The 26,005-nt window shown below is 42.4% G+C and overlaps 1 protein-coding gene across 11 annotated transcripts in view; it reads right to left on the bottom strand.

Annotated features, from left to right (window-relative positions):
- MAPK8 (mitogen-activated protein kinase 8) overlaps positions 1-17,107 on the bottom strand; it is a 97,711-nt gene extending 80,604 nt beyond the window's left edge. For 3 of the 11 annotated variants that reach the window (XM_061405631.1, XM_061405630.1, XM_061405628.1), the window contains exon 1: positions 16,926-17,084. The gene's annotated coding sequence lies outside the window, so the exon portion shown is untranslated. Of the gene's footprint in view, positions 1-16,925 lie in introns of all 11 variants that reach the window. The other 8 variants (XM_061405633.1, XM_061405635.1, XM_061405639.1 and 5 more) reach the window with 6 other exon arrangements.
- Between the last annotated feature and the right edge of the window lie 8,898 nt (positions 17,108-26,005).

The raw sequence follows: 26,005 nt of genomic DNA, 5'->3' as shown, positions 1-26,005 counted from the left end.
ACTGGTCAACTGCTAATTGCAAAAGGGAAGGAGGAAAGTCAACTTTATAATGAACTGATTTAGTCAATATCATCTTAACCAAATGATCACATTTCAGGTAGACAATCTGATATGACCTGTCTTATGTTATGAATCAATACAATGTACACAGGAACACCTAAGTCAAAAAATCTAAATATAATGCAGCCTTTAGACCCAAAGGTTAGAGATAAAAGTCAAATACCATAAGAAAACAATCAGACAAATCTAGAATGCCAAGAATATTCTATAAAATGATTGGTCTGATCTCTTCAAGAAGTCAGTATCAGAGAGAAAAATGGAGGTGGGAACAAGTTAAAAGTGACTAAACCAAATGTAACGCATGAACTTAAAATTCTGGCTCAAGAAAGCCCACTACAAATGCACAACTTGAATACAGACTAAATATTAAGGCTGTCTTCTCCCAAATATGACATTTATAAAACAATGTGTTTAATTTTAGGAGATGCTTTAGGGGTCAAATGCAGCCCCCATAAAAAAGTCTCTATTAGGAGAGAAATCAACAAATATACCAAAATGCTAACAACTGCATCCAAGTGGCAGTATTCAGGTGCTCACTGTCCTGTTCTTCCAATCTCTCTGTACGCTTGAACACTCTTAACGAAAGCTGGGGCAAGGGTAGGGGTGGAAGAAGAGTCATTAAAAAAAAAGCTGATTAAATGGCCGTTTGTAAACCACCAGAAGACAGTAACAGCAGGCTCCATGGGCAGGGGTGAGAAAGAAGCACAGGTTTTCAGTCAGTCTCCTATGACGTACACACTGCATGATACTAGGAAAGCAAGAACATGAAAGACACAGAATCAGTTTAAGAAAGAATTCCTATCTTCTAAAGTTTAAAGTATCAACCAAAACTCTACTGATAAAATGACCTAAGACTGAACACCTCCAACATCTCTCATTTTTTCAGAAGAAGAAAAAAAAGAGAGACTATAAAAGACGTTATTTCCCTTTTCAACTGCAATGGTTGATGAGTGATAAAAACTTTCGTAATTCTGAAATTTCAGAAATGTATGACCGCCCTGAAGGGTCAGCAGCATAAATGGATTCATGAAGACCGTAAGTTAATTTACACACATAAATACATATGAAGATGGCACACCAGATCAAAACCAGCAACATTTCATGTAACTGGTATTAACAAGGTTCACAGAATTAAGTTCTCCCTGCAATCCCTTACTATATTAGTGGCTTAGTGGCTGTGCTAGTATATAATCCTATAAGGCACAATCATGAACTCCAGCCCAAACGTCAATCCCTCCATTTAATGACTTAGACGGCTACCCTGGGGTTTCTCTGTAGAACAAATTTTAAAATTTTCTTCAACATAACTATGCAGATACTTCTCGTTGCCTCCTCCACACTACCTAGGACTCTACAGCCCTATAACTAAGACAATATCATGTCAAAAGTATGTGCTTTTGCTTCTGTATGTGACTGATCTTTTTAATTCCTGACACACATGAAAATGTTACCTTATCTTCATCTCTCCCAAACCTTGCAAAAACATCATTTTCTGACAAGTATTTCTTCCCTTTTCTAATCTTAATCCTATTTTCCTTTCTCTAATAATTGGTATAATGTATATATGATGAAGAATTGATGCTTTTGAACTGTGGTGTTGGAGAAGACTCTTGAGAGTCCCTTGGACTGCAAGGAGATCCAACCAGTCCATTCTGAAGGAGATCAGCCCTGGGATTTCTTTGGAAGGAATGATGCTGAAGCTGAAAGTCCAGTACTTTGGCCACCTCATGTGAAGAGTTGACTCATTGGAAAAGACTCTGATGCTGGGAGGGATTGGGGGCAGGAGGAGAAGGGGACGACAGAGGATGAGATGGCTGGATGGCATCACCAACTCGATGGACGTGAGTCTGAGTGAACTCCGGGAGATGGTGATGGACAAGGCGGCCTTGCGTGCTGCGATTCATGGGGTCGCAAAGAGTCGGACACAACTGAGCGACTGGTGACTGATCTGATCTGATCTGATCTATGATGAATATATACCACATATATAAGAATACTGGTACTCAAACTCTCACCCTAAAATCACATACAATAGAATTTGAAATAAGGAATTTCATGACATAAGCCTTCATTAAGCTAATAAGTTGCTTTCCCTTATAATAGTGAACTGCCAAGTAATCCATGAGAGTTGGACCATAAATAAGGCTGAGCACCAAAGAACTGATGCTTTGGAATTGTGGTGCTAAAGACTCTGGAGAGTCCCTTGGATTACAAGGAGATCAAACCAGTCAATCCTAAAGGAAATCAACCCTGAATATTCATTGGAAGGACTGATGCTAACACTGAAGCTCCAATACTATTGGCCACCCTGATGTGAAGAGCTGACTCACTGGAAAAAGACCCTGATGATGAGAAAGATGGAAGGCAGGAGGAGACGGGGATAACAGAGGATGAGATGGTCGGATGGCATCACTGACTTCATGGACATGAATCTGAGTAAGCTCCGGGAGTTGGTGAAGGACAGGGAAGCCTGGCATGCTGCAGTCCACAGGAGTCACAAAGAATCAGACACGACTGAGCAACTGAACTGAACTGCATCACTAGCCAGTCCCTGGATTCGTCACGCTATGATTTCATTAGTAAATGGGACTTTATCTTTTTCTGCCATACCTTCACCCCAAATTTTCAAAAAAAAAAAAAAAAAACCCTTTCAGTAGTCTGTCACCATTGTCTGGCGTGAAAAGCCAATTCACTGGAAAAGACCCTGATGCTGGGAAAGATTGACGGCAAAAGGAGAAGGGAGCAACAGAGGATGACATGGTTAGATGGCATCACTGATTCAATGGACATGAATCTGAACAAACTCCAAGAGATAATGTAGGTCAGAGAAATTTGGTGTGCTGTGGTCCATGGGATCACAAAGAGTCAGACACGACTTAGCAACTCAACAACAACAACTGTAATAGAGAAGTGGGTAATTTAGACTAACTCAACTTCCCTGGTGGCTCAGACGGTAAAGCGTCTGCCTGCAATGTGGGAGACCCGGGTTCGATCCCTGGGTTGGGAAGATTTCCTAGAGAAGGAAAATGGCAACCCACTCCAGTATTCTTGCCTGGAGAATCCCACGGACGGAGAAGCCTGGTAGGCTACAGTCCATGGGGTCGCAAAGAGTCAGACACGACTGAGCGACTTCACTCACTCACTCACTCACTCTTACTGAAAGCAAAGAGAAAAACTGGACATCTCACAGGCAAAAAGAAAAAAATTATAAATACTTCTTCAAAGGCATCAGACTGCTAAAAAGGCAATAAAGCGGTATGGAGGCAAAGATCTGGGACAGTAAGAAAATCTTCAGAGGTAAGCCAGGCATGAGAGGGCCATTTTCTCAGGGTGCATCTGCCAATTCCATAAAGGTGGCTGGAAAGCTGAGCTGAACTTTTCAGATTTACAAGATTGGCGGAGAACGGGTGTTAAATATTAGAGGTAAGGAACCAACGAAGTATGGGGTTGGAGAAATAGGGGGTAATAAAACACTTGGTTTTATCTTGGGACCCCCTAGGGTAATATCCTAGGATTAAAGAAAAAATAAAATAGACCAGCCATGGCACTGCCCAGCTTGGAAACATTTTTGTCTCTAAATGGATTAAGATGATCCTTGTTAAATTATGCCTATAATTTTTCACATATAATACCTTAATAAAAAGGAAGAGAGTAAGACAACATGATTAAAAAAAAAAAAAAGAAAGAAACTGACAATGGCCTATAGGAAAACACAGAGGATCAAGATAAGAAAGTTATCTGATACAGAAATGCTTAGTGTACCAAAAAAAATTTTTTTTAACTGTGAGCTGGCCCTGTACAAAAGTCCACTAACCTCAATCGAAATATCAAATCATGCATTTCCTAATCCTTAAATTCATCTAACTGATTCTTTAGAAATTCATAGTTGTTCTAAAACTTTGGTCCACATATATCCAAAAAGAACATGATACCTACTAAAATTAAAAAAAAATAAAGTCAGCCTTCCAATCTAAAATATATTCACGTGCCCACAGTCAGGCCCTCTCACACGCCCTATTGGTACAGTGCCCGAGGCGGGCAGAGAGAGGGTGCAGCCACAGCTCAAATCAGATGTCTGCAAGCATTTTACATCACAGCCAGTTACATATACACCTCTGTGTGTATCTGTATGTAAGAACACTCAATTGAAACACAATTTCATAAAACAGTTCTTACTATAGAAAATAAGCAAGACATGGTGACTGACATAAGGACAGACATATGGATAAATGGAATAAAAGTGAGTTGGGAAAAAAGATTTTAAAGACAACAACAGTAAGACATTTGAACAAGAAAGTACAATGTAGTTGACCCTTGAGCCCCCACCATGCAGTTGAAAATCTACATATAACTTTACAGTCGGCCCTTCTTATCCACATCCTTGGATTCATTCAACCCTGCATCTTGTATGCAGCATTACAGTTACGTATCTATTGAAAAAAATCTGCATAAAAGTGGACCAGTGCAGTTCAAACCATGTCGTTCACGGGTCAACTGTTTTTCAACAAACAGTGCTGGGACAACTATATATCCATATGAAAAGAATGAAATCAGATCCCCTCCTCACATCACACACAAAGTAACTCAAAAAGAACCACAATGCTAAATGCTAAATGTAAGAGCTAAAACTATAGAACTCTTTGGAAGAGACACAGGGGTGATCTTCATGACCTTGAATTAGGCGGTGATTTCTAAGATAAAAACACCAAAAGCACAAGCAACAGAGAAAAATAGGAACTTGTGCACGAACGCTCACGACGGCATCACTTACTACAGCCAAATGCCCATCGACTGAAGAGTGGTAAAGAACATGTGGTGTATTTGTACAAACGAATATTATTAGACCACAGAAAATAACGACATACTGACACATACTACAAGATGAACGAACCTTGAAAACATTATGCTAAGTGAAATAAGCAGCCATCACAAGAGACGACACATTACATACTGTCCAGAATAGGCACACTTATTACAGAGACAGGAGGAGAAGGTAAGCAGTCACTTGGGGCTGGGGCTGGGGCAGGAGGTGCGGTTGGGTATGTGCACAGGCAGGAACAGGAAACGACTGCTAGCTAATAAGCATGGAGTTTCTTTCAGGAGTAACAAAAATGTTCTAAAATTAGTTGTGATGATTGCAATACTTCATGAATATATGAGAAAGACTTTGTATGTGTACTTCAAATAGGTGAACTGTAATGATACGTGAATGAAATCTCAATAAAGCTGCTAAAAAATCCTTATCTTAGCCCCTTATTACTTGTGATACACCTTGACATTTTCTGTTCTATTTCACTTAAAAATACAACACTAGTCATGATATCTCAAATTCCTTCTACAATCCACAAAGAGGTCTAGGCTAGCAATCCTATGTCTTGCCAAAAACACTGCCATTCTATGTCCTCTAACAGCTGAACTGATGGCCACCTTCTCCTAGCTACTAGCAAGATTAATCTCACCACACCTTACATCCCTGAGTCCCACTCTTCCTGATCCTCTATGATTTCCCAAACTGTCACTGCCACACTGCTTGTGTATCCTCCGTTTCACTCAATTTCTCATCTGCTACCCCCCAAATCCTTTACCAGAACTTCTGAGATTTCTAACCGTGACCAGCAACAGAAAATGTATACTACCTTTCCTATTCCTTCTCATTAACTACCTTCCCTCCATTTCTCGCCCGCTGATTAGAGATGTCAGCAACTGATTCAGTCTGTGCCTTCACTCCTCTCACCATTCACGCAGACTGACTGACCCCTTTAACACTGCAGCCCCTTTAACTCTTCGGCCCCCTCTTCCATCTGCTCCACCTCAGCAACCCATCCCAAGGCCACGCTGGACACTGTCACTGCCAGAAACTATCACATCTGTCAAACCACTACTGCAAGCGTCTCACTCTGACCATCAAGTCCAACTCCCAGTTCTCCTACTTCCTGTGACCACACCAGCAACAGCTCGAGCCAGACTGTCCAATACCCAGATACCACCACCTCCTTACTATTCATCCTGACTGTAGCTCCTTGCTTGTCCACACTAGACTGCATGATTCATCACCATTCCTCTAAACGCTCCTTCTAAAATGCCCTCATTTCTCTCTTCCTTTCATTAAAAAAGTTTTTAATTAAAAATTTTTTATAATTGTATTGCTTTCAGGTGTACCACATAGTGATTCACTATTTTTACATATTATATTTCATTAAAGGTTATTATAAGATAGTGGTTATAATTCCCTGTAATACATAATATATCCTGTTGCTTATCTACTTAACGCGTAGCAGCCAGCCTCTTAAATTCCATACCTGCCATGCCCTTCCTCCTCCTCCTCCTCCAACGGGAACCACTAGTTTCTTTTCTATGTCTACAAGCCTCTTTCTGTTTTGCTATAGACGTTCCTCTATTTTCTGTTTTAGGTTCCACATATAAGTGCAAATGGCAGAATTTCATTCCTTTATACTGACCTAGTTTATGTGTCAACTTGGCTGGGCTACAGTTCTGTTATTTAATCAAACAGTAATCTAAGTGTCCTTGTGAAGGTTTGTAGATGCGTTTAACATCCACAACTGAATAAAGATTATCCTCATTAAAGCTGGTGGGCCTCGTTCAACCAGTTGAAAGGCCTTAAAAACACAACTGAAATTTTCCTAAGGAAGACAAAATTCTGCTTCAAGACTGCATCATCAGCTTCTGTCCAAGAGATTCTTGCCAGCCTGCCCTACAGATTTCTAACTTGTCAGTCCCCATAACTGTGTAACCAAGTGCCTTGAAATTTCTTTCTGTACACATACATACAAATGTATTTCCTGCTGATTTGCTTCTCAGGAGAACTCCGACTGATACACCTGGCAAAACCTCACTCCAGAGGAACTGAACCACCTGCCTTATCTGTGCTTGTAACTATTCAGAAAAATACTGCTGGGGGAGCCTGCAGTAATCACAAAACCAGGCTGATTGATACCACTTTAAATTCATGACTTCTAACTCTCAAATGAACCATCAATACTTCTTACCAAACTGCTTTAAACACTCCCATCCGCCTCTGGCCATACCAATCTCACTGATAAAACAGAAACCAGGAGAGAAGACAAAACCAAAAGGACGTGCCTTCATCCTGCAGCCTCCAAACTCCCTCAGAAGGACACACAGCTTTTCTACGTTCCCTATCTTATGGAGGAAATGTCCAGCAGAGGCCAGTCTCTCTGCCTGTGCCATCTCCTTCCCTGTACATTCTCCTCTTTACCCACTGAACCCCACATTTTTCTGACCAACTCACTTCTCTGTTCCATTTCATAGACATACTAGAGAAACAGCATTTGCAAATTTTCATATAATCTGGAATTAGGGAAAGACTTGCTAACCACGGCATATAATTTAGAGGTCAGTAAAGACTAGTAAGCTTAAAGAGAAAAAAAGTCAGCATGACAAAACCATCATAAGCAAATTTAAAAGACAAACAGTAAACTGGAAAAATATTTCCAAGAAATTTCATTCAACTATTTCCTTATAAAAATAAATCCTACAAATCTAAGAAAATGAGTAACAAAGCAATAGAAACTTAGGCAAGGTTATGGACAGTTCACAATAAAAATACCAATTGCTGTTCAGTCGCTAAGGCGTGTCTGACTCTTTACAACCCCATGGACCGCAGCATGCCAGGATTCCCTGTCCTTCACTATCTCCCAGAGTTTGTTCAAACTCGTGTCTATTGATTTGGTAATGCCACTCAACCATTTTGTCCTCTGTCGTCCCCTTTTCCTCCAGCTCAGTCCTTCCCAGTCCTTCCCAGCACCAGGGTCTTTTCTAATGAGTTGGCTCTTCATGCCAGGTGGCCAAAGTACTGGAGCTTCAGCATCAGTCCTTCCAATGAATATTCAGGGTTGGTTTCCTTCAGGATTGACCAGTTTGATCTCCTTGTCCAAGAGACTCTCAAGAGTCTTCTCCAGCACAACGATTCGAAAGTATTGCTTCTTTGGAGCTCAGCCTTCTTTATGGTCCAACTCTCACCTCCATACAATAATCCTTAAAGAATGAAGGATGTTTAATCTCACTCATACTGGCAATGAGGAAAGAAGCAGGCATCCTTACACAGTGCTGGTGAAATGTGTAGTGGTGAAACAGACTCTACAGATGGCACTGCAGCAGTATCTATCAAAATTATAAATGCACACACACACTCTGACCAAGCAATTCCATTTTCGAAGTGTCTCCTACACATTTCGATACAAGTGTGAAATTATGTATGCATAAAGTAACCCACTGCACCATGGCTCCTGATAGCAAAGTGTTGGAAACAACTTGAATGTGCCTCAGAAAGGGGCTACTTAAATACATGCTATGCCTGTGTAACACTGGACTATTTAATCTTCCCCAAAGTCTTGTGTTGAAGCCCTAGCCAACCCCTGCATAATACCCTAGGGCAATCAGATTTACAAGAGGTCATGAGAATGGGGCCCCATGATGGCATTAGTGTCACAAAAAGAGGAAGAGAGAGCAGAGCACTCTTTCTCCATATGAAGACACAGCTAGAAGGTGACATCTGAAAGTCAGGAACAGCTCTCACTAGGAACCAAATCTCTTGGCACCTCGACCTTGAACTTCCCAGCCTCTAGAACTGTGAGAAATAAACGTTAGTTTTTTACGCCACCTAGTTTATGGTATTTTGTTACAGCAGCCAAAGCTGAAACAAGTCCTATACCATGAAGGTACTAAAAAAAAAAAAAGGAATAAGAATAAGCTTGCTGTTTATGGACTGATAAGACTAATATGAAATCATCTCTAAGCTAGACAGTTAAGCTAAAAACAAAAGGTAAAGGGTATGTGCACGGTCTGCAACTTAAAAAAATAGGGGAGGCAAAGGACATACATACGTAAGATACACAATCTCCCACTGGCAACTGTGAAATCCATAAAGCTCCAAGAAACACAAGTTTCTCAAGTTCAGCACAAATCTATTTGGTATCAAACCTATTTGACCAAAAATTCCACAAGACTACTTATAGTCTTTATTTATCCCTACTATCTATTTATGCTTTCAATACAGCAATACTAACGTGCCTCATCACAGACTGGCACACTACCTCCTGCACGCGCTTCTTGATAATATACCAGAAGCACTACATTATCTTTTTCACAAGTCCTTCCTTCCTCCCCACCCATAAAAAAACCAAACCTTAATTCTGAAATACATCCAGACCAAAGGTTTTGGAAAGGAATTATGTATCTGTATTATCTGCACACACATTAACAACCTTTGGAAGGATTCATGGGAAACTCAACACCGTCTCCACAATAAGGAATGGAGCGGCTGGGCTGCAAGGCGTGGAAAGGAAGCTTTCTGCTGTATATTTATCTAATCGCTGGAATTCTGAATCAAATGATTATACTGCTTCGGCAAAAGATAAATAAAATGTAAATAAAATAAAATCACTAAGACTTAAATTCTCAACAGTAACAAAGCCAGACACTTTGGTTTTTTGACTGAAAAGCGACTCCTAGTCACAGGGAAATCTATACAGGGCTAGCTTTCCTTTATCTCACTTTTGGTTGGCCCAAGTGGCATTTTAGAGAGACCACCCTCGCAGAAGCAAGGCAGGGAATGGCGGGCTTCCATCCCATTAACAGCTTTTAGGAAACCGCGATCTCCTGTTGTCTTTCATGCTCCATGCCAAGCAAAGCACGTGTGTCTGACAGTTTTTCTTTTCTAATGTTCTCATCAATATGATGTGGCTTAGGCCACTGAGCAACAACAAGTAGTAAAGCCACACTTATCAATAACAGAAAAAGGCTCAAGAAAGTGCTGCAAGCATCAATCTAACCCTCCGTATTCGGAGCTTCAATACAGTAGTTGGAGGATTCCGGGTCACAATTTGACTTGCACCTTTTCATATGCTTATTTTGATGTCCTGTTACGTTCCACACTGGATTCCAAGTGACTATAAAGGTATGCCTTTTCTTCTGATTTAGATGTTAACTGATCTGTACCACACTCTCAACTTTAACCAGAAATTAGGAGAGAAGCACCCCACTCCAGCACTTTTGCCAGGAAAATCCCATGGATGGAGGAGCCTGGTGGGCTGTAGTCCATGGGGTCGCGAAGAGTCCGACACGACTGAGTGACTTCCCTTTCACTTTTCACTTTCACGCACTGGAGAAGGAAATAGCAACCCACTCCAGTGTTCTTGCTCGGAGAATCCCAGGGACGGGGGAAGCCTGGTGGGCTGCCGTCTATGGGGTCACACAGAGTCGGACACGACTGAAGTGACTTAGCAATAGCAGTAGCAAAAGAGAGAAGAAGTTTTGCTTTTTGTGGTTTATCTAGTCAGTATATTTTAAAAGGCAGGGCTGAAGATGTTTGGTTCAGAAGCCCCAAATGCCCCAACATCCAGCCAGCTCTGAAGCCTGATGCTTAAAGAAACTCCCAATGAAATGCATAACAACACTTGGTTTTGGTCCTGATTATTGGTATTAGGACCTAAACGCACTTATGTTTGTTCGTATCTTCCATTAAGTTGCACTCACTGAAAGCAGAGACTAACTTCTACTCCATGTGGCCCCCACAATCACTTAATACCTGATTTGGTACAGAGTGCCTTCTCAATAGATACTGCATGTGCAAAACGCATCACGTCATAGTCGCTGTCCGCAAGAAGGAACAAGAAATTTGGTCTACCAAAATAACCACACAAACAAAACAGAGAAAAGAAAAACAGTATTTCCAGATGCTACCTAACAAGCTCTAGAAAATGGCTAATGAACTACTGTGGTTACCCAGTCTCTAACAAATTTGCACTTTTCACACAGAATCAGAGATCTCAATAAGATTAAATTTAAAAGACGTGACAGTACTCCATTTTCTTCAAATGTGGGTACACGATAAAGTTATTCACAGCTCCTGGATTCCCATTCCTTCAGATATCTGTCAAAATAAACCCAGGAAAGCTTTGGCAATTCTCTACACGGGAAAGGTAAATGTGGCAACTTTTCCTTTATTATTTGCTTTGGGAACATTTCCAAATTTTAAGGCAGAGAGGATTACTGATCCATTGTGAAATCATTTCAGAATTCAGATTAGGTGCCCTTGGCAGTGATGAGCCTACTGGCACGGCCGCAATTGGAGACGCACGGAACAGACTCGTGGACGCAGCAGGGGAAAGAGAGGGAGGGCGGATTCAGAGAGCAACCTGCAAACACACGCGTTACCATGTGGACAGAGACGGCCAGCGGGGGCCTGCTGGGCGATGCGGGGGACAAACTCTGCTCCCCGACAACCTAGAGAGGCAGGGCGGAGGTTCAAGAGGAAGGGGATGTATGTACACCTATGGCTGATTCATGCTGACGCACGGCAGAAAGCAACACAATACTGTAAAGCAATTAACCTCCAATAAAAAAGCAAAACTTAAAAAAAAAAAAAAACAGAGGACATGATAAAATTTTAAATAAAATCCCAGAGACTCAGAGGAGAAGGGGAAAAAAAACTGGTGTATTCTGGAGAATCTGACTGGATACTGTACATCAAATTGGTTTTAAATTTACTTGGCATTTTAAATTTGCTCCAAGTTAATAACTGGTGATAACAATAGCTAGCTAAAATGTCCTTAATACTTACATCTAGTCTTCTAGGTACTGTACACGCAGTACCTTATTTAAATCTCACAGACCTATGAGATTATGTGCTATTACTATTCTCACTTGACAGATAATATATGCAGGTCAGGAAGCAACAGTTAGAACTGGACATGGAACAACACACTGGTTCCAAATAGGAAAAGGAGTACATCAAGGCTGTATATTGTCACCCCGTTTATTTAACTTATATACAGAGTAATCATGAGAAACACTGGACTGGAAGAAACACAAGCTGGAATCAAGATTGCCAGGAGAAATATCAATAACCTCATGACACCACCCTTACGGCAGAAAGTGAAGAGGAACTCAAAAGCCTTTTGATGAAAGTGAAAGAGGAGAGTGAAAAAGTTGGCTTAAAGCTCAACATTCAGAAAACTAAGATCATGGCATCTGGTCCCATCACTTCATAGCAAAAAGATGGGGAAACAGTGGAAACAGTGGCTGACTATTTTTTTAGGCTCCAAAATCACTGCAGATGGTGATTGCAACCATGAAACCTAAGACGCTTACTTCTTGGAAGGAAAGTTATGACCAACCTAGACAGCATATTAAAACGCAGGGACATTACTTTGTCAACAAAGGTCCGTCTAGTCAAGGCTATGGTTTTTCCTGTGGTCATGTATGGATGTGAGAGCTGGACTGTGAAGAAAGCTGAGCGCCAAAGAATTGATGCTTTTGAACTGTGGTGTGGGAGAAGACTCTTGAGAGTCCCTTGGACTGCAAGGAGATCCAACCAGTCTATTCTAAAGGAGATCAGCCCTGGGATTTCTTTGGAAGGACTGATGCTAAAGCTGAAACTCCAGTACTTTGGCCACCTCATGCAAAGAGTTGACTCATTGGAAAAGACTCTGATGCTGGGAGGGATTGGGGGCAGGAGGAGAAGGGGACGACAGAGGATGAGATGGCTGGATGGCATCACTGACTCGATGGACATGGGTTTGGGTGAACTCCTGGAGTTAGTGATGGACAGGGAGGCCTGGTGTGCTGCGGTTCATGGGGTCGCAAAGAGTCGGACACGACTGAGCGACTGAACTGAACTTTACTGAATGCTACATATCCAGAACTGTTACATAAACTGAACTAGCCTATACCATATAGCTAGTTAGATCTGGAGTATGGACTGGAACTCAGGGCTGACTCTAATGTTCATGCTAGCAACCACAACTAAGTCTGAACACCTTAACATTGTTAAAAAATGATTACATTTTAACCAAATCCAATGCACTACAAAGGTATATGGAATGGAGACATATATCAATATTTGTGCTGCATTTGTTATACAACCCACCACCCTGAAAAAGAATGGCAGTTAATAAATACTCTAAAAGGCCTTATACATATACACACTCACATATAATTTTAAAAACTAGATTTCAATAAAATTTGGCCTTCCCAGATGTGTTCGTTTGGGAGAAGCCTCATCATCTTTTAAGAGAACATAAATTCACTGTTTAGATATGCCTTAAGTTCTATTCATGATCATAAGCTTCTTGAGGCTAATAAACTCTTCTTTTTTACATTTTCCACTAAGTATCTGAAAGCACAAAATCTCATTAGTAAGCTCGGTGCTACGGAATGAATAACATATACCAACCGAAGAATTCCTGGGGCTTTCCAGGTGTGCAGTGATAAAGAATCTGCCTGCCAAAGCAGACACCGGTTCGATCCCTGGGTTGGGAAGATTCCCTGGAGTAGGAAATGGCAACCCACTCCAGTATTCTTGCCTGGAAAATTCCACGGACAGAGGAGCCTGGCGGGCTACACTTCATAGGGTCGCACAGAGCTGGACATGACAGTACGAGGACAAAAGAACTCCTGGCTCCCAGTAAGGCTTTATAGTTGATATGTAAGTATAGATAGTACAGAAAATATTGTTTCAATAATTTTCTCTGCTTCTGTACATTACAAAGTCTAAGTTTCATTGTTGTTCTTGACACAGGATTTTGGTATCACCCAAGAAAGACTCTCTTGTCCCAGAAGGTTTTCTAAAGAACCAACTATCTGGGGAATAACCTTTCTATTTAAAAAAAAAAAAAAGCTTCAACAGCCTCAGTTTACAGTTCTAACCAAAAAGATAAGCCACTTGTCTACAGCTCTAGGGCCTGTTGACAACAAAGAACTGAGAAGTTCTGTCATCTAGATCTGATTCCTGGAAATGTCTATTTCTACTATTGCCCTAATGGACAGAAGTAAGGGCAGCTTACTTTAATAAGCTCCTGTCACCTTTTCAGCAGCAAAGTTTGTTGACTCAGAACTCATTTGTGAAATCAAAGTTCAAGTTAATCTGCATTAGAGCAAGAAGACAAAGCTACTAAATATTGATGTAAAGAACCCATGACTAAGACAATTAGCATCATAGCTCACAGAAATAGGCAAATGACTTCTATCTAAAGCTATGTGCCTATAATGACTTCCTTGAACTACATGAATCAGTAAGACTACTATCCATACTACTGACTTGAGCAGAGATCTCTAGAGAGCTGGCATCTTAATATCAGACATTACTTTACACACGTGCAACAAAGCAGCTCAATTATCTGGATGACTCAAATATGTCAAAACTCAACTCACTGACAAAGTCAAGACATTAAGAATCAGGCTTCTATTCAACAAGCTTTTAATTGCAACTAGGATAATTTGGGACTAGTCACTTAATAAATTACTTCAAGTTGTTTCACTAAGCATTGAGAATCATCACAAGGTTATTTCCATAATATTAGGCACTGGGCAAACAGCTAAGATTCTAACTTCATTAATTTTGATAGAATTTACTCTTAAACTAATTTCCTTCCAAGCGACCTTTCTCCTGGGATATAAAGGATATAGTTTTTTGCTCTTCCAGTACAATTAAAGGGAGCCCTTTTCAAATTCATTAATGGAATATACTTATTACCAGAATCAGTGCTCTCTCTTCCTTTAAAGATAATGTAGAGTGGAATAAGGAGTAACTGCTATTGAGTATGGGCTGTCTTGAAAAAGTTATTTTTTAAAGCCAACAGAATTTAGAAAACCAAGCAAAAAACTCTGATTTGACAAGTATAGCATGTATAGCATGACTGTGGGGATCCGTATCAGTAACCCTCACTGAAATCTGACATATTAACTAGGTAAAGCAATAAAGCTTAGTATCTCAAGATTTTCATCCTTTATGTTAATAAAGTATCATTTTATTTATTTGTTCTCTAAATCAGAGAATAAGTTCACCTCAAATTCTTTTATATCCAAAGCAAATGCTAAAATATACTAAGTGGAAAAGAGATGTAATGTGGACAAATTATTATTATTTTCAGTTTTAGGCCCATATGCCTCACCAATAGTATTAGTACAATGAAGAATTTAGAATTAAACATTTCTAACAAAAATTTTTATGCAATTTGTTTATTTTAACTTTTCTGCCTAAAAGAGTATTCAGAAACTTTTCAAGTAATATTCACAAAAGGTAATATTCACAATCAATATAGACCCTGTTGAAATATCACTGTGTGTGTGTCTGTGTGCACTTATCACACACAGACACACTCACATATTTAAAAAAATATTTTAGACAAGGTTTAATTTTAAGATAGTCAATGAGTTAGAAGTGATAGGAAAAAAATTAATACTGAAGTGATTCAAAAGCCCCTATTTTCATGACAGATAATATATATATGAATTGATCATTTAGCCATCTGGAAGTGAATTTGCTTTAGGCTTCCAAAACTATACAGAGAACATTAAAATGTTTTTGTTAAGGCTTGATGTTATCAGCTCTAAAGAGCTTTTCATCAATCTGATTTTCATCGAACACTTACTATATTCCAAGCTAGGTGTTAGAGACACAGATGCAAGACAGGCCTGTCCTCAAGGAAGTCACGTTTTGATTGCTTGTTACATCAGGTACACACTAAACATGTTCACTCACACATCTGACCTCCTAGGCTTAACCCACAGCAAGGGATTCAGAAGTAAATATTACAAATGACTGCAAGGAAATATATAAAAGCTGTTGTACGTTTAGACCAAATATAACCCTACTTCTTAATAAGTAAAATGTTACACTAGAAATTCCAGATATACTACTAAAAATAGTAAAATAACCCAAAGCATAACTATACCTTCTTTAACACACATTACTTATACAATCGTCTAATTTAAAGGTACATCTGTTATAGTTCAGTGTAAGTATTTTCTTCCATCAGAGGGTATTTCTCTCTGCCCTCAAACTCCATCTGGGTACAATACTGAACAGTTCCTGAATGAATGAATGAAACAAACAGATGTTCTCATTACCAAGGAGGTACTCGCTAGATGCTTTTCTTAAAACACAATGGACTGACACACCAGAATTCTACTAGAAAGATCAGTGAGTTTCAGGGGCAAAAATAGTAACCACTGCACATTGTCTGACACCGTGTAGTCAACACGTTACTACGTTAGTTCACAGTAAACATATGATGGGAAACTTTCAGAAATTAAAACGAAAAGTGCTCATCACAGTACTTCAAAGCAGACTTGGCTCCCCTCGAAGGACAGGGAACACAAGTGCAAGACAAAGAGAAGGGAGGCTGGGGTGAAAAAGTCAAAAGGTCGCCACGGAGTGACCCTCAAGAGAAAGGCGCGCTGACCACTGAAGCTCGCGCTGAGCTGGACGGACACCTCCTGCCCAAGCCTCGAGCCCCAGCGCTTCCTCGAATCCGGGAGCTGAAGGCCACTCCAGCCTCTTTCGGCACCGCTGCCTGCGTTCGCTCAGAACATCAGCACAAAGAAACCACCGAGACACAAAACACTGTCCCCGTGGGCGCCGGGCAGGCGTCGCGACCCGGCCACCGGAGCGCTCTTTGCGGGTCCCTGCCGCCGGGAGAGGTAGCCGGGGAGCAGCGGGCCGACTAGGCGCCTTCGTCCAGACCTTCGCCGAAGTGTTTTAGAACTTGCCACCCACCTCCCGCTCCATTTTCCTCTCCCGACGTGGGCGCTGGACCCGCGCGAGGAGGGCGCGCGAGGACCGACGGGCGGAGCTGGGGCCGAGGGGCGGCCGGGACGCGCCTGGGTCCCGCAGCCCCACGCCCCCCGGCCGGCCCCCGCCTCCTCGGCCGCTATTGTTCCCGCGCCGCCCCCGCCGGCCGCGCGCCCCCCGCCCGCCGCGCGCTCCCGTCCTCATTCCAGGGAGGGGGTCACGGCTGAGCAAAGGCGGTGGCGGCGGCACAATAACATAAACACGGCGGGGCCGCCGGCCGCCCTGGCCCTGAGGCACTTGCCGCACTCACCCGGCAGCGCAGCGAATGGCGACAGGAAAGCCCGGCGGCGGGAACCGGCGCCGTCTCGGCGGTCTCCGCAGCCGTTACCCAGCGCTGCTCGCGGCTCCGCGATCCGGGCCGCGTCGTCCGGCCTCCGCCGCTCCGCTGAGTAACAGGGACGCGGGCCGTCACCGCGCACGCCCGCTCACGTCACCGCGCAGGACCCCGCCTCCGCGCTTCGCGAGCGGCCCATGGGGCGGGGCAGCCCGGGGGCCCGGATTGCGGGGGCGGAGTCCGCAATCCGGGGGCGGGGCTACTGCAGGGGGGTGGGCGGGCTTGCGGAGGTCGCCTGGAGGCGGAGCTACGAGAAGAGCGTGTGAGAGTCTCCAGTGAGGGGTGTGGCGGAATGCTGAACGGGGCGGAGATTTGCTCCTGGCGCGTGGCGGCGTGTGGCCTGAGTGCCCCGCAGCTGTGTGGGGGCGGTCCGCTAGTCCTAGCCAAGGCCTCTGGGGCTCCTTGCCCCAGAGTTTGAAGGTCAGGTGCCTTAAGCCAGACCCGCCCGGGAATCTGGCACTATGGCTAGGGCTCACACCTGAGAGACAAAAAGCTCTTTACCATGACTGACAATACATTCCACTCTGAGGACACCTGCTTCGGGCTCAGCAACCCTCAAGCAAATATTCTCTTAAGCCACTTGGAAAAACCTGCCTCCTGTTTTCCCTAAGTCCACTTCCTACAGAAGTCACTGCATTATCCTATTTGTCTCTGGGCCCCACAAGGCATGTATATGTTAGTTAGAGAAGCGACAAATTGGCAAGCCCTTAAATATCCGGCAAGTGGAAAGATGTCTAAATTACATACATGTTTGCAATAGAATACATTTTAGAAGTTTAAATACCATGTGTTCGAGGGATTCTTAACGACACAGGAAAATGTTCATCATACTTCATTAAGAGAAATAAGCAAATCTATTATACATAGATAGAATGATCCTACTTATATACTACACGTACACAGAAAAAAAAAAAAGAAACGTGGCAAATTATTTTAACAACCTAGACAGCATACTGAAAAGCAGAGACATTACTTTACAGACAAAAGTCTGTCTAGTCAAAGCTATAGTTTTTTCCAGTAGTCATGTATGGATGTGAGAGTTGGACCATAAAGAAAGCAGAGCGCCAAAGATTTGATGCTTTTGAACTGTGGTCCTGGAGAAGACTCTTGAGAGTCCCTTGGACTGCAAGGAGATCCAACCAGTCAATCCTAAAATAAATCAGTCCTGAATATTCACTGGAAGGACTGGTGCTGAAGCTGAAATTCCAATATTTTGGCCACCTGATACAAAGAACTGACTCATTTGAAAAGACCCTGATGCTGGGAAAGATTGAAGGCAGGAGAAGAAGGGGATGACAGAGGATGAAATGGTTGGATGGCATCACCAACATGATGGACATGAGTTTGAGCAAGCTCCAGGAGTTGGTGATAGACAGGGAACCCTGGCATGCTGCAGTCCATGGGATCACAGAGTCGGACATGACTGAGTGACTGAACTGAATTGATTTTAACAGTAGTTCATCATTGGACTATGAATTGGTTTTCTTTTATATTTTAAGTATTTCCCCGTGGTTTCCAAATTGTGTTCATAATCAGAAAAAAGTATATTACTTTAGTAATGAATAATACATATTTATTGAATAAAGGAGTGAATTCAGGTAGTCTTCCATGTCATGTTGGGCTGGCCTGTTTCCAGTGATTCTGAAATGAAACATAAATTCATTTGTTCATTCTCTTCCTAATTCCTCCCTCTCTCTCAGGCTTCTTTATTTCCTTCCTTGCTTTATTTCTCAAATAAATATTTATTGCATGCCCATTCTGTGCCAAGTACTTTGCTAACACTGGAAATAGGATGGAGCTTACAGACTTAATCATTATAATATAGAAATAATAACAGTAAGCAAATGCAAAATGATCACTGCATTATAATACAAAACGATATGGATACATATTATTATGGAACCAGTTGATGAAATTAATAAAGCCAGGAAAGTCTTCCTTGAGGAACTGCCTCTTGAACTGAGAACAGATTCAACCAGGCTAAAAATATTTGTTCCAGACAGAGGTAATTTAGTGTGCAAGAGTCATGTGATGACAGGGAGCAGGGTGAGTTTGATAAATCGAGGAAAAGACCAGTGCTGCTGGAAAAGCAAGGAAGAGGAAGCTATGAGACGATGTTTGAAAGATTATAAAGGAACCAAGCCTAGTACAGCCATACTACACAGGCTGAAAAGCTTGTCTTCATCCCAAGTGCAATGGGAAGCACCTGGCACGCTGTAGCAAAGTGTGTGGCATGGTCAGAATGGCATCTTGAAAAGATTACTTGTTGAAAAGAGGCCAGGTAGACACAGAAGTAGTCTAGATGGCAGATGGTGGAGGTTTGCTCTAGGGTGGTGGTCATGGAAACAGTCAAAGGACCCTCTGGGAGATCCAATACACGGAACTTGGTGATGGATTTAGGTGGGCAGTGAAGGAAACGGAGTTATTATGGAAAAGTCGTTAAGTTTTTTTGCATGTGGCCAAAGATGGGATGTGTGTACTGGTTCACTGAGATGGGAATCTTGGAAGAGAACAGGGGTTGCATGGAAAGATTGTGAGAGCAAATAGTTTGAAGGTTTTGATCTGCCCCAAAGAGATGCCAGGTTGGAAGGTGGTATTCAGAGCTGGGATCAGGTGGATAAGAGAAGAATCATTGATAGACAGTGATGACTTAAAGCCTTGGGGGTGGATCAGTTAGCCAAGGCCTGAGTGAGAAAAGGTACTGAATGAGAAGAAAACATGGCTTGGAGCCAGGCTTGAGGAACTTCAGCACTGAATTAATACAAAAAAGATGAGCCTGAGAAAGAGCTGCCAAGAGGAAGAAGGAAAACCAGGGGAGAAGGATTCAGGAAGGAGTGATCAGTAATATCAAGTATAAGAGGAAGCTTAAAATCCTGGAGTACTTAGATCCAGAAGTAGTTTGAAGTGGGCTAAGGAATGAATGGGAGATTGAAAATGAAAATGGTGGGTAATGATGAGTCAGGAAGTGAAGGAAGACACAAGCATATTTACATCTGGTAGGGAGACTGTTAGGAGGGAAAGGTGGAACAGAGGGAAAAAGCATGAGTCTAAGTTTCCTGGGAAAGCGGGGTGAAGGAAAGGGTGGAGGATATAAGACTGGACAGGCAGGCGGAAGTATTGACAGGTACCTCCTACTCCCCACCAGATAAGATTGAACACCTGGAGGTAGCAAAAGACAAAATAATCAGAGCAGTTGTGAAGTGAGTATTGCAGAACAGAGCTCCCAGTTTTCATACCTAGTTCTATAATGCTATTAACAGCCTCTCTTTCCACAGGAAGAGCTTCTGTTTAAGCCTCAGCCTTCCACTGTCAGCTTCCACTTATCTACATCTAGAAAAAGACATCCTGCATGTTTATATTCGTATATGTGCATGTATGTGATTTCAGAAGGCATTTCACTCTTTGTGATCGAATGTTATCATCTGTGATATTCTGCAAATTCAAAATCCTTTCCGTAACCCAGACATGGCTCTGGGCCTCCTTCTTCCTTCTCATGGCATTCTTCCTTGTTAACTGGCTGTAGTTTCTTGTAAACCTATTGAGAGCTGACTCAGTAAAAGAAGAGCTGAGGAATTGTTTCATTATTGGCTCTTTGATAAAGTTCTACCCCTGCCTGCCACAGCTTAGACATACCTGTGCTAAACTGCCCTCTTGCCATCCACATCCAGCTTTGAAGGTATTCAATATTTATCCTCTGGAGGGAAAAAAAGGGAATTGAGTGGGAGGGAAAGAATATATCATTGAAGTCCTGTAACAATAAACAAAATCCTTACTGTTGTTTTAAATAAATATATATTTAGGAAGCTTCCCTGGTGGCTCAGAAGGTAAAGCGTCTGCCTGCAGTGCGGGAGACCCTGATTCGATCCCTGGGTCGGGAAGATCCCCTGGAGAAGGAAATGGCAACCCACTCCAGTACTCTTGCCTGGAAAATCCCATGGACCGAGGAGCCTGGTAGGCTACAGTCCATGGGGTCACAAAGAGTCAGACACGACTGAGCAACTTCACTTCACATATTCTGGAAGAAGACTTTTCATCAGGTGTCTCAACAAGGATTCTGTGCCTCATTTACAAATCCTTTCACCTACATTTCCTCCAGCCCAGTGAAGTTTGCCATTTGTACTGCAGAAAATTCATCTTAGGTCCCGGGGTAGAGAGAAGAGAGCCATTCACTACTGGTCCCTCTTCCTTGACAGTTTTAGGGAGGACACATCGCCCTTGCATCTCCATCTCCATCTCTATTGCTGTCTTCATCCCCACCTCCATCTCCATCTCTGTCTCTACATCCATTTCAGCCTTCATCTCCATCACCACCTTCATGGCCCCCCCCGCCTTGCCCCTCAGATGTAAACCTGGAATTCATATTAGATTGGCTTGCATTCAGAAAATGACCTTTTAGTATGGAGTCCCCTATGAATTCCCAACTTCTGCCAAAAGTTCTACACATTTCCAGCTAAATTTAGAAAGGCTTTTTGTAGTGTTATTGGCTAGCAAGAAGGAGCTTCTGGCATCCCTATAGAGTTAAGAGTCATTTTCTTCAGGTGGCAGGATTTTGAGCCCCCCTGCAAAGCAGAAGTGTTGCTAAGAGAGGTGTTTACTGTGATCACCTTGGCAGAGGCCTCTGGCCAGGATTTGTCTCCTGTCCCTGACTCCGGCGGTGACCTGGAGTCCTCCAGTGTCCTGAAACGATGTTCTTGTTTCTAGAAAGCAGAGGGTAAGAGACCATCTGGTAAAGGAATGTCAACAGCTCCATTATCCTGTTCCTAAGCAGATTCCCATACAAAAACATTTCTGCTTCTCTGAGGTAGGTTTCATTGCCCCTCATGCCCAAACTAGCAAGATTAATTCTTAGCTGCATCAGCCTTCCAGCTTGAGGCTTACTGTGGATCTAAGAAGAGGGCAGAGGAGAGTAGAGTTTCTGTGTGGGGGAAAGGCAGAGGGAAATGCCATGACCCTTCAAGGTATGGACCATTTAAATGAAAGACAACTACACAGGGAAGAAAGTGAGCATTTCTTCCTGAATCTAAGACAGTTTATGCTCCAACTGATGCTTGACAGATCAACAATCCAGCATAAATAGGGGAGAAAATTAATTCTGGAGGTGCTAAACCACACGAAGACTGGATAAGGTCTCAAACCCAGCCCTCTTTCCCTACCCCTCACTCACAGTGTTCTGTGTCCTTGTAAAGCCAAAGTGTGGTTGGTAAATGTCAGCCTATGCAGAGCAGAGAGCAGGACTCCCCCTCCCTTGGAATCAGCAGGAACAATAGGGATATCACAGGTAAACTTCCCAAAGGCAGGACCACGGCTTGAGGTTCTATCACCAAGCAACGAAGCAAGGCTGTGCCCACAAAGAGATGAGGATCATCCTGTCTGGATCCTCTTGTGCACATTCTTAGAGAAGATGGGACCAAACTGATAGATTTAAATACATGGCTCATTCTACCCTCACAGAAGGGTGGGCATCAGGATCTTGGAGGTAGAATTCCCCATTGTGTCAGAGGTCAGCAGCCCTGAGAGGGAGACTGGACGGGGCTGGAAGAAGCAAGCCAAAGAGCAAACCAAATATTAGGAGCTAGCTTGTGGGGCAAAGATTTTAACCACAAAAGAAAAAAAAAAAAAAAAAACTACACAGAAACGAAATTCCCCTGAAGAGACTAGCGAAGGCACTAGACTTCCCTTCACCCCAAACAGTCCTATAAAGCTTATAGATCTGAGGGAAGAAGTACAGGAGTACCAAGAAAATTCAAGTTCAAGGATTTTTGAGTGGTATTCAGTTGCAATCGAAAGTCAGGCTTCAAAACGGTGTGTGTGTGTGTGTGTGTGTGTGTGCATGTGCTCAGTTGCGTCCAACTTTTTGCAATCCCGTGGATTGGAGCCCACCAGGCTCCTGTGTCCATGGAATTTTCCAGGAAAGAATACTGGGGTGGGTTGCCATTTCCTACTCCAGGGAATCTTCCTGACCCAGGGATCGAACCTGCATCTCTTGTGTCTCCTGCATTGGCAGGTGATTTTTTTTTTTTTTTAAACCACTGACTCACCTGGGAAATCCCTCAAAATGGCATAATGTGGATATTTCTGTAGAATCTTTCTCAACTCAGAGAAATAAAGATAACACTTGGAGGGAGTGTCCAGGAGCTGGGGTTTTCCTGAGCATGTTGAATGAAAGGGTGGAGGGCAAGGAATTGAAAGTATTCCTGGGAAGATCAGGATAAAGCCTGTGGGGTCCAGGTTGGGCAAGAGGTACAGTGAGGCAAGGAGTTTGGTGAGGCGGGTAGAAGACAGACAGACTGGGGCAAAATTCACACAAGGAGCAAGGGTTTTCAGTACTTTAGGACTGAGAATGGTTGTCAGTGCACATAAGGGCATGCCTGAGGGAGCTGGCCAGAGAGGAATTAGACGAGACAAGGTAGTTTAAGTTTCTGACGTGGAGCAGCCCCTAGGCATGTTTGCCACTCTGAAAGGTTGATCTGAAGCAGAACTAAAAATCACTCATGAAGTGAGTAGTCAAGGAACTGCTAGTGTTTGTGTTGGACAGGCAGAGCTAGATGTCTCAGATTGTCCAGGATGGGCCCACTTTACACCTGTTTCCCCAGTGTGTTTATTAACAGCACTTCCCATACTTTCAAATGCATTCTTTTACGTTTGAATGATGATTAATTCCAGTGGCAGCAGCAGCGGTGGCAGCGATGACCGTGGCCCAGGGGTGAGGAGGGGATCTGCACGGGGGCAGGCCTGGGGCCTCAGCCAGAGGCACCTCCCTGGGGAATGTGCACACATATGAATTCTTTGACTTGAACTCGAGGACAGAAGGGCTTCCCAGGGGGCTCGGGGGTAAAAAATCCACCTGCCAATGCAGGAGACACAAGAGACGCGGGTTCGATCCCTGGGTCAGAAAAACTCCCTGAAGTAGGAAATGGCATGGAGAAGGAAACGGCAACCCACTCCTGCATTCTTGCCTGGAGAATCCGCGTGGACAGAGGAGCCTGGCCGGCTGCAGTCCATGGGGTCACAAGCAGCTGGACACAACTGAGGGCACGTGCACACGCACAGCGGCAGGCTCTGCTCCTCCTCAAATAACTTTGTTAGCTGTAAACTGTACGTTTTTAGAAAATACAGATGCGACACAGACATTGCAGTAAATTGTATCAGGGTATTATTAGAGTTCTTCAAAAAGTTTAGAATACCTGGTTTTGAAAACTGCTGTGACATGGCAAAGCAAATATCTACAAGCTTAGAAATTAAGGTTAAGGATTGTTTTATTCAATGAAAATGAATACCATTTTCATGTGAAGCTACAGATGAACCAATTATTAATGACGAAGACAATTTAAAAATTGATTTTTCCTTGTAATTGATGATACAGCAATAAAGCAATAATGCACAAATAGCTGTTTTAAATTACACACAAATCATGAAGCAGCTTTTCGTTTCTTGTTCAACTTTGCACAAGTTACAGAAGGTATCAGAGGAAATATTAAAACGACATTGCATAAATTTACATTTAAAACTGTAAGACATAAAATGGAGATACATTTTCTTTTAGAAAAAATGTTCTTTAATAATCATCATTTCCAAATGTACTAAAATTTCTATTTTAAAATAATTTGTCAGAAATTTATCCTGATGTTATTACAGCCTATAAAATACCACAGCACCAATGGCTGTTGCATCCATAGAAAGATCCTTCTCAAAAATTTTATTTATTTATTTATTTATTTTAATAATTGCCCGGGGGACGCGGCCCCAGGGCCGGCCGACGCGGGAGGCCGGCCGACGCACCCGCCCGCAAGCCGGAGAAAGGACAAAATTTATTTTTATTTTTGGCTACATCGTGTGGTTTGCAGGATCTCAGTTCCCCAACCAGGGATTGAACCGTGGACTGTAGAGGTGAAAGTCAGAATCCTAACTACTAGGCACCACGGAACTTTCCTCAAACTTAAAATTATAAAAAATTATTTGTTATCTTCACTTGCCAAGAGCGACTGATGTCATTTTTAATTATATCAATTGAAAGTTAATTTTTTAAAAGTTGTTAAACTATAAATTTTGATTACCTGACAAATGAATTTGCAGAAAAGTGAGTCAAAAAATTATTATGATCAATCAAGAACCATAATAGCAAAGTATATTTAACTCAGATGACCATTATATCTACTACTGTGGGCAGGAATCCCTCAGAAGAAATGGAGTGGCCATGATGGTCAACAAAAGAGTCCGAAATGCAGTACTTAGATGCAATCTCAAAAACGACAGAATGATCTCTGTTCGTTTCCAAGGCAAACCATTCAATATCACAGTAATCCAAGTCTATGCCCCAACCAGTAACGCTGAAGAAGCTGAAGTTGAACGGTTCTATGAAGACCTACAAGACCTTTTAGAACTAACACCCAAAAAATATGTCCTTTTCATTATAGGGGACTGGAATGTAAAAGTAGAAAGTCAAGAAACACCTGGAGTAACAGGCAAATTTGGCCTTGGAATACAGAATGAAGCAGGGCAAAGACTGATAGAGTTTTGCCAAGAAAATGCACTGGTCATAACAAACACCTTCTTCCAACAACACAAGAGAAGACTCTGCACATGGACATCACCAGATGGTCAACACCGAAATCAGATTGATTATATTCCTTGCAGCCAAAGATGGAGAAGCTCTATTTAGTCAGCAAAAACAAGACCAGGAGCTGACTGTGGCTCAGACCATGAACTCCTTATTGCCAAATTCAGACTTAAATTGAAGAAAGTAGGGAACACCACTAGACCATTCAGGTATGACCTAAATAAAATCCCTTATGATTATACAGTGGAAGTAAGAAATAGATTTAAGGGCCTAGATCTGATAGATAGAGTGCCTGATGAGCTATGGAATGAGGTTTGTGACATTGTACAGGAGACAGGGATCAAGACCAACCCCATAGAAAAGAAATGCAAAAAAGCAAAATGGCTGTCTGGGGAGGCCTTACAAATAGCTGTGAAAAGAAGAGAAGTGAAAAGCAAAG

This window comes from Bos javanicus, chromosome 28 (assembly GCF_032452875.1).
Source record: "Bos javanicus breed banteng chromosome 28, ARS-OSU_banteng_1.0, whole genome shotgun sequence".
In the NCBI taxonomy this organism is placed as follows: domain Eukaryota; kingdom Metazoa; phylum Chordata; class Mammalia; order Artiodactyla; family Bovidae; genus Bos; species Bos javanicus.
This window is presented reverse-complemented; position numbering and strand designations above follow the sequence as displayed.